The sequence below is a fragment of the Hipposideros armiger genome, unplaced genomic scaffold (genome assembly GCF_001890085.2).
Source record: "Hipposideros armiger isolate ML-2016 unplaced genomic scaffold, ASM189008v1 scaffold_702, whole genome shotgun sequence".
Lineage (NCBI taxonomy): Eukaryota > Metazoa > Chordata > Mammalia > Chiroptera > Hipposideridae > Hipposideros > Hipposideros armiger.
Genome location: NW_017732052.1, coordinates 2,919 through 13,525, shown reverse-complemented (window position 1 = coordinate 13,525; position 10,607 = coordinate 2,919).

Here is a 10,607-nt window from a genome sequence, read left to right as displayed (position 1 = left end):
TGACATGTTCTCTAATTTAAGAATGTTTTAACGATGAAGGAGGTAATGGTCTAATGCATGACAGCTGCTAAAAGTTATCATCAAATACTATACAAAACAATATGCATTTGTCTTTATATAAATAAACATTGCTACACAGGAAATTAATGCATCCAGAAGTATTAAAACAATAAATGAATCATGTACATGAAATATAATTTTAACTTAGATTTACAGGATAATGTTGAAAGAGGCTCTTGATGGAAGGTTGAAAATTAATTTAAAAACATAGCCTAGTTTACTTTTTTTCATATCTACATCTATATTTTTATCTATAAATTAAAATTCCTGAATTAAAAAAATTCTTCTTCATTTTCTATTATATTTTCTCTGGAAGAATGTACCTTGCCAATGTCTATATTTCTATGCATTAAAATATCATACAGGACATCAAATTCTAGTCAAGATGAAGTCCCCTGGACCAGATGGACTCCTTCCTGAAACAGATAAAGTCTATATAACACTGGATTTGAAGACACTAGACATCAGGAAATGAGGGGCAGTGATCCCTGGGAGATGAGAAATAAATGAGGTAAGTCCTAAGATTGTCTCAGTTCAGTACACTGAGAAAATTTCCTACCAGCACTGTGTAATTTGGAGCCCAGGTTGAACCCTACATGTTCCTGAGGTGAAAGAGATGAAATTGAGTCTGCAGAAGCCAAGGCAGTTAGTTAGCTTGCGGGACAGAGCAGCAAAGACAAGAGAGATGCAGACAGAGAGCCCCCTCCTGTGTGACACTAAGTATTGCTTAGTGCACGTCAGTGAAGAAACTACTGGAGCCTGGGGGAAAAACCATCTGTTCTTACAGGTACTGGTACCTGGAGTTGACACAGCGCCTGGGATAGTGCCAGTCACCACCTGGGGAAGAAGTGGAATGCTCATACATGGCTGGTGGGCATTTAAAGTGGTATTACCACTTTGGAAAGAATTTGGTAGTTTCTTATAAAGATAAGCAAAACCTACCTTACATCCATGCAGTCTACTCCTAGGCCCAAGAGAAATCAAAGCATAGGTCCTTACGAAGACTTTTATACATCATAGCTATGTTTGTATTAACCGTAATCTGGAAACTACCTGGGTAAATGGATAAATACATTTTGGCATATCCATTAAAGGTAATTTTGCTGAGCAATAAAAACAATGAATGATTGACACATGGAGCAACACGAATGAATCCCCAAACAATTGCCCTGTGTGAATGTATCCGGACAAAAAGTACATGGCATACAGTTCCATTTGCATAAAGTTCTAGGAACTGTGATTTATCTATTGTGACAGAAGGTCATTTCTTGGAGATTGAGAGGAGATGTGGCAGGGAGGGGTTACAAAGAAGCATAAAGAAGCTTTTTGGGGTGTTGGATATGTTTTCTTGATTATGACGATATATCACAGGTGTGTACATGTCAAAATTTATCAAGTTACACACTTTAAATATGTGTGATTTTTTTTGGCATTTAAATTATACTTTAATAAAGCTGTTTTTAAAAAGCAGAGAAGTGACTTAAACATTTTTTCCCTTAGTTCAGCAGTAGGGTCATTCCAGTCTCAATAAGCTAAGTTTAAAAAGCAAACTCATTTGTCATATTAAAATCTTTAAAAACTGGTACACTGTGGCTGGTTCAACTTCTGTACATAAGGACTTAATAAAAAGAGTTCCTATTTTACTTCATGATGTCATAATTTAAAATGTAACAAATCGCTGGTATGCACACTTTCAATGAGTAATGTATACAGCTTTTAAGATTTCTTTTCTTTATATTTGTTCTGAATGTATTCCTTGAAATGCAAGTTTATGTCTGTTGAATCTGGTAATAAAAATTAAATTATATTTTTATGCCTTTTTATTTCCATCTTATTTTTCTAGTAATTCATTTCTATTGTATTTTGCAGAGGTATTTCTCAGGAACTTTTTACACAGAAAGTTGGCAAAGGACTGAACTACAATAGATTCTTTCTTCCTCTTCCATCAGCATCAGCTGATGATGAATGCCTTTAAGGTCTACTGTGTCAATCTCTCTCAAACTTGACTTTTCCTTTGCATTTCAAAGAGCATTATTTTTCCTTTTCTCTTACCATTTCTCCCTTCCTTCCAACGATCCTTCCTTTGACTGTCTACAAGTTTAAAAATATATATTTCAAGCAGTACCTGGCCATTTTAAAAGTCTTTTAGTAAATTTTGTATGCTTTCACCAACCCATCTTTTATTGCCTGGTTTCAGCAGATTGGAACACTGCTTTAGAATTGTTACTCTGAAATTGTTACCAAGCAGAAAGTTTCCCTGCATGTTCTACTTTCCCATAAGCTTTGTTTATGCCTAGATTTTAGTTATGCTCATGGTATACCTTTTGGAGTTCCTTGAAGACACAACCAACACCAACTTCTTCTGTGTTCTCTAAGCTTCTAGCACAGTGTATTTTAGTGTGCACGGCAGAATTTGCCTCCCTGCCACCTCTGTAATCATTTTCTTCTGCCTGTACACATTCGACTTGCTCTTTACAAATCAACTGAAGCATATCACATGCTCCATAGGAAGCTCTCTCATGATGATTCCCAAGGATACTCAGTTGGGGGCCTCTCATTTGTTCACTGACATAATTATTCTACAAAAATATAACATAACAACTAACTACCAGTTTGTTTATTACTCTGTGCTGGATAATATGGCGGGTGCTTTAATGCACATAACTTCTAACATTCAAGACCAGATATTTTGTATTAGAATATGTACACCTCTGTGTTTTGACATATTGTAGCATATTTTAATGGTTAATATACTACCCTTTTCCTTATTATATATCTGAGCAACTAGTTGGCAAAATTTCTGACCACTCCACCAGAGTGTCATCCTGGCACTTAGTAGATGTTTAAAAGGAGTTGAGATAATTAAACAATCAAAAGCAAAAACAATAGCTAAAGGACATTGTAAATCAAGATAATATTTTTTTTCTCTTAAAATAATGTTTTTCAGTAATTCTACCATAGCTCAGCAAAAATCACAACAAGGACGTAATCATAGGGGCTCATTTAATTTGGACAGATTTGTTTGACAATTCATATGTGTTGTATCTCCATAAATAAGATTTTTAAAATGTGTATGTGTATATGTATATACATAAATATATGTATATTTAAGTAAAAAGAGAGGCATGTAGCAGGAGTTGAATTAAACAGTGCACATGTTAACAATTACAAGCTGATATATTTAATTAATTCCATGTAGTTCGCTAAATCATCAAAAATCAGCTTGGCTTGGTGAAGAATTAATCTAAAATCAGTTGGTAGAGTCATCGGGTAGAAATACCAAGGCTTTTATTGTAAGTATAAAAGAATTCTCATCTAAGTAGTATGTGAAGAGTACATTTAAAAATGCATTTAAAAATCAATATTACATTTTATATTTAATGCAGGTCAGTGACAGTGTATCTCAGTGGAACCAGAGGACATTTTCCCTGAAGGTAGCACAGAAGCTCTCTATTCCTTAATGCATATTACAGTTCACTGAATTTCTCTATTATCTAATTCTGACATGCCCCTAGTTCATGACAAGCAGTTTCAAAGACATGAGATTCTCAAGATTGAATAGGATGGAAACCAAATTTCTGGTCACTACCCAAGTTTTCTTTTAGCAAATGGTGTCTTCTATCTTGAGGCCCTGTACTATTCAGCAAAATGGTTGTTCAAGTTAGTCAAGAAGCATTTCTTATGTATAATAAAATTTCTATTTTTGTTTCATAAAGGGACATTGATCTCTCATCTCTGTTCCCATTCCATTGCATTCATGTTCTTTTCATTTTATGTCTACTCTTTTTTCTCTTTTATATCCATCCAGGGAGTAAAAATCATGATAACTGCAAATGACTGGATATATTCCAGAGTCCATTTCTCCTTTGACCTACAAACCATGAGAGTAAGTGTTTAATGAATACATTCTCAAAGAAAATCTAATATTTGCTTTTAGTTGGTATCTTGGGGTCTGTTAGCCCACTGTGATATAATAGTAGCCATCAATCATTATTTTAAGCTCATTGGTATGATGTTAGAAATTTTAGATTTGTAAATAATGTAATTATATTTTTGCACTAACTTTGTATCCAGTGAAATAGAAGAAATTGATAAGCTTGCTGTTGCTTAAAAAAATCATCCCTAGTTTTGGATGTATTTGTTAAAATTACATGTTTTTAGGTACCATATAACTCAGTAAACAGATTCTTAAATTTCTTTGTACATGAGCTGAACAGTCTGGTCAAGACTAAGGACCACTTTTCAGAATAAGTCTTACCTAAATAAAATAAAATAAAATATGTTTACAAAGAAAACAAATTATATAAAATTGACTTATCAAATTAATAAAACCACAAAGTAGATTTGTATGTGTTTCCTTATTAAGGTGGTAAAATAAGATATAGCAACACATTAAACAAAATGATAATAAAATGAAGTAGTGATGAGTAGAAATGATGATTTGAGATATCTGTAAAAGTTACAGTATTATATTAAAATTTCTTTGACTTCTATTGCTGACAAATATAATGCTACCTTGTTATTGCCTATGTTTGTCACAGAAAGAAATAATACATTTCTGTTAGAGGTTAATGAAAATAAAGCTGTAACTCGTCCCACTTAAATTCACAAACCCCTTGAATTCTACCACAGATGACTTTGGAGTTTGTGGAGTCTTGTTCTAGTATATTAATTTTCTTATTAGAAACTTTATATGACAAACAATGAAATTTTCATGTGCATTTTTCCTCCTTTTATATAATCCATAGCCTATCAATCTTTAAAAATAGCATATGCTTTAGAGTCTCATAATTCTGAGTTGAAACGAACATTTGTCACTTGGTAGCTGCTTAAAACTAGACAAGTCATTTGCTTTCCAAGCATGCTTCCTCACACATTTCTAGCAAAAGTTTTGGGAGAATCAGAAATAATTACTATAAAAAACCTAGTTGTGCATCTGGCAAAATTTCTCTACATAGTAGTAAAGTAGAAAAAAGGCTCAGTACAAATCTAAACTTATCCATATAGCGTGTTAGTCCACACCAGCACAGAGTTTACTAATTCACTTCTGAATTTATAGAAAGCAACAGAATAAAAGAAAAAAACTGAAGAGCTAATGGGACAGAGGAGAGGTGAATTGAATGACAAAAGAACTTGGGCTGTTTCCATAAATTATTCCCCCTTAAAGAGGTGGACTGATTTCAACCAAAGGGCTGAATCACAATGACCAGAGTGAAGGGCCCTGGTGTGAGGAGCGTGAGGTATGAGGGTGCTGCTCACATCAAGTTGATATTCCTCTAGGAATTACTGACATGGAATCACTTGGCTCAGGTCTCGGGTGTTCAAGGGATATGTGGAGAAGTCCTTTAGCATATATACAGATTTCTATCAATGATAAACCAAGTTAATAACAGTTAATATTTATTAGGAACATAATAGCTAATACTTCTATAACATGTCTACTGTATATCTGGTACTATGTTTTGCAGTTTATAAAATCTGTAACCCTCACAACAAAAATGAGATAGGTACCCTTAACATCCCTCTTTTAGATGAGAGAATTGAGGCACAATGGGGCTAAATATCTTGCCTATCATTTTCTCACAAAGGACATAAAGTCTCCAGGACTTTCCAATCACAACAACTTGGTGAAAGTCAGAGGGAATAATACAAAATATTTTAGGTATAACTCTCATTTATAAAATATTTGTGCACTACCTCATAACACTTCTTGAAGGGTTGCTCTTCAGTTGTTGTTAAAAGCAGAAAACAGTATAAAACACAGACTCCAGCCTTACATTGTTCACAGTTTAGTAGAGTAGATAAGACACATATATAAGTAAATACAGCAAAAGCTATAAATCCGGATATTGTAACAGATAATACGAAAGGCAAAAAAATAACATTTAAAACTACATAGTCGCTTGATAACTTCTTTTTAGACATTATTTTATTGAAGTATTGATATGCAAAGCACATAAAAATCAAGCAAAACATAAGAAGTTGTGAACATATGGAGCATTTGTCAACTGACAAGACTGACGATAAGAATAATTCATGAACTATTCTAAAATTTTAACTCTTGCTCTTCATCTATTTTGTAAGACATTACTATTAACATAAACAAATCCTAAAGACAGCATTCCATAATTAAACACTCAGTGGATTAACAAATGAGGAAGTTGATAGCATTTGCATTTGTCTCCAGGAACACCTGCATTTATTTCTAGGATTTTTTATTTAGGAGAAACACAGCTGCTAATGTTGTGACTAATGAAAAATATAAAGTTAAAGTCGTGGAGAACTGGCTACATTATATATAGTTCTACTGCTCTAAACAGAAAAGAAAAAATTGCTTTGGGTCCAGAATTTATATTACTTATTATTTTGACTAGTAATTCATTTTGAAGTAATAATATCATGTTGATCAATGTATTAGTCAGCTCAGGCTGCCATAACAAAATACCATAGAGTGGGTAGCTTAAACAAAAGACATTTATTAATGTCTTTTGTTAATAACTGTGTTATTCTCACAGTTCAGAGGGCTGGGAAGCCCATGATTAAGTTGCTGGCAGACTCAATACATGGAAAGGACTCTTCCTTGTTGGTAGATGAAAAGCAACTTCGCTGCTAGTTTACCTCCCAACAATCTCACTTATATCAAAAAGAAAAAAAAAATCTCTTCTCACTTTTTACTCTTTTGTTAGCTGTGCTCTGCATTTAACATATTTGTATATATTTCATGCAGCATTTTGTGAGTTTCAAGTAAGATAAGTAATCAGGGTATCCACAAGCATGCATTTGGAATATAAAATTGAGTGTGTTAGTAAGTGCCTCAGGAACTGTTTAAATTCCTGACTTATTTACCTTATCATAATGTCTATTTTTATCTGAATTGTGTGAATAACAAATGCAAGCACAAACACATATACATAGGCATACACACACATTTCTACTTGTTTTTTGATAAAAATGGATTTTCAACAAAATTATTTGTATCCATAAATAAATTAACTAAATTGAATCCTATACTTTTCATTTTGGCAAAAAAATACTAAGATAAAAACATCTCTGTGATATATTGTACTAAGAGCAAAGGAATAATGAAGATATTAAATGAATTGTTGAAAATTACTCAAAAAAAAAGCTAGAAAGAACAGTGATTTCATGATATAACCTGCTGGCATGACTTCTAATCAGATACCACCAATGTTATTAAAAGACAATGGCTTAGAAATAGTGCTGTTTGTGACAATATGGGTGAAACATGAGATTATCATGCTAAGCAGAAAAAGTTGAGAACCATATGATTTCACTGATATATGGGATATAAAACTGTAAGCGACAAAGGAACAAGACAAACAAAGAAGCATAAACTGATAGATACAAGCAATAGTTTAGTAGTTACCAGAGGGTAAGCGGGGAAGAGGGTGGTAGATGAGGGTAAAGGGGATCAGATATATGGTGATGAAAGGAGAACTGACTCTGGGTGGTGAACACACAATGTGATATAGAGATGCTCTATTACATAATTGTACACCTGAAACCTATGTAACTTTACTAACAATTGTTACCCCAATAAACTTTAATTTTTTTAAAAAGGTAGATCTTCATAAGAAGAAAAGGAAATCATAAAGGATCACTTTTTTTATACTTTAATTATTTCAGTCTTTGAAATTCCAAAGCATCACAAAAAATCTGAGATACAACCAAGAGCCAGAGAAGGGATGAATGCTAAGGTTCAGCTCTTTCTCCAAGGCCACTCCATTGAAACTGGGAGAGGTGGCTGTTTTATCCAATGCATAGAAACCAACACAGAGTCAAGGAAAATGAGGAAACAAAGGAATATGTTCCAAATGAAAGAACTAGATCAAACCCCACAAAACATGGTTTAAACAATGACAAAAAGATATAGCTCCTGCCCATTAAAAAAAACTTGAATTTTTAATTATGGCAATCTAAATATATCAACACATATTTCCTGATTATCTTCCCCTTATGTAGAGATATGCTGCAGTCTCTTACCATTAAGAGAATGGTAAAATTCTGAGATGTTGATGAAAACATTATATAGCATTAATATACCAGTTAGTATATAATTTTTGATGTATTATTAAAAGAAATCTACTTGTCAATTCTTTACCTTCATTAACATTAAATGGGAGTTTTTAAAAAAAAACTTTAAAAATATTATTTGTGCAAGAGTAAGGAAAATAATTTTACTTTATATATAGTAGATATGTTTAATCTTTTATTCATTATATTTAAAAATTGAAAATGTATTTTAATATATTACTAAGTGTCCTTAAATGTAAGTGCTGAAAGTATTGCTTATTTATAAAAAGGGCCTACAGTTCTTGAGGGTAAGAGGTTTGAAATTTGCACACATTTACACTAAATATGTTTTTTATTCCTTTAGCTTTAACAGAATATAGTTCTCATTTTAATAAAAAAACTTTAAGATGGACTAATATTCTTAAGAAAATAAATACTGATTACAAGAAAAACAAATTAAGTGGTAGTGCTTTTTATGGAGTTCCAGTCAAAAAGATAAATTTTCTCTCTCTCTCTCTCTTTTTTCTTTTAGATGAGCCATGCTGCCACCTGTTGTTGGCAGCTCAGCAGCAGCTCAGCTTGGGCAATGAATAGAACCGGCAACCCTGTTGCTCAGAGTAACCCTGTTACTCTTGAGCGAGCTCTTAACCTAAACTGAGCCACTCGGCCGACCCATGAATTTTCTCTTTTAAACTAACTAGAATAGGGGCTAGAAAATTTATATAAAATATTCCGGTTAAGTGATTTATTTCTAATAGTGGATGATGGAGATAATCAAAGGAATGATAAATTATAATAGTTGATTATTTTAGGACATTTTCTGTATTTACATAGAACAAACCTAAGATTAAATAATTACTCAGGTAATTTAAACAACGGAGTATATCAAGCTAAATAAATTAGATAAAATATTGTGAGTTGGAGATTTATTGAAATTTCAACTGCTATTTAAAAGATGATCAATCATGACTATTTAATACAAAATGATGTAAATGTCTGTCAGCCTGGTGAGGCAGGAAAAAAAAAGTCTTACTTATTTCAAAGTCAGAGTTTAAAATTCTGGAAAGCATCTTTGCTATTTATGAGATATATATCTATTACTTTGTATGTTATTATTGATATGCAGTTTATTAATTTTTATTCATATTAATAATTATTTAACACACATTAACTATTTTGAATAAACAGGAGAAAAACTTTTAAATCGAGGTTTTTTGAGATGTATCAATGATTTTTTTCCTCAAAAATGTACTATACGCTGCTAAAAACATAGGTGAACTGAATTAACTGTTTTAACTTTGAGCTCCCTTCACCAAATGAAACTAAAATATTGAAATCTTTGAATTATAGGTGTTTTAAGCTATGCATTAAAGATGCATTGTATGCATCTGTGTGATTTCCACTTCAAGGCCTTCTGGTCAGATTTTGCATTAACAGACTAACCTAATAATAACCTTGGACCAATGTGCCTTTGAAATTAATCACAGGAGTGCGTTTTAGCCAGTGACTAAAACGGGTGCAGCATAACTACTCTTGTACAGTGGTTCCAAAATGAGACAGGGGCTTTATTTCTTATTTTTACATGGCATGAAAAACCTCTCTTCTTTCAAACTTCTTTTGTGATGTAAAGTTTCATCGAGTGAGTACTTTTTGATAAACTCCCTTTACATTTACTCTGCGTATCTACATATATGTAGACTTTGTTTATCTAGAAGGATAATTTCAGAACCAATAACATTGTGATTCACTACCAGTTTTCTTAATAAAAATTTAATGTACCACATTACATTCTCAACACACTCTAATTAAATTCCTTTTCATTTCAGTCTGTCTCAGAGGGTTAGAGAAGCTCAAGAATATTTAACAAAATTAAACAAAGCAACTACCTGAAGTTGATACATTAACCTTGGCACTGAAAGTTACTTTATGCAACCCAAGTATGCCAGAAACACCATTATATATACAATGACCTAAAAATGACAGGATTTCACTCTAACTGGAGAGGTTGTAAATGAATACCGATCATTTCTAACTCATTATATGTATTATGTATTTTGCCCTGGGAAATTGTAAAGAATAAAAACAAACATCAGCAACTGTAAAAACATGTCTTGCCTGGATGTAAAAGCTAAAATATAACTGGATCTTTTCTTGATAATGAGGATAGACTTTAATATTTGCCAGTGTAATTGTTTACAGCAACATATGCCTCACAAGTTAAAAATATATATAGATGACTTAATTATTTTCTTCCATTTGGATTCAAAGATGGGAATATATATTTTTAAAGTGAAGACTATCCTTCCTATTAAACATTCCCTCAGGATTATGCCCAAAGAAACAACCCATTTCTAACGCCAGTGAGGCTGAAGGAGAGGTTTTTTTCCTTGATTGATTCTAGGTTCATGGGGTCCTTTTCTTCTATAACAATCACAGCCCCACTATCTCACCATTGCTTATTTAAATCTCTAAGGCCACACAGATTTCAGATTTCCACTTTTTTTCATATTTTA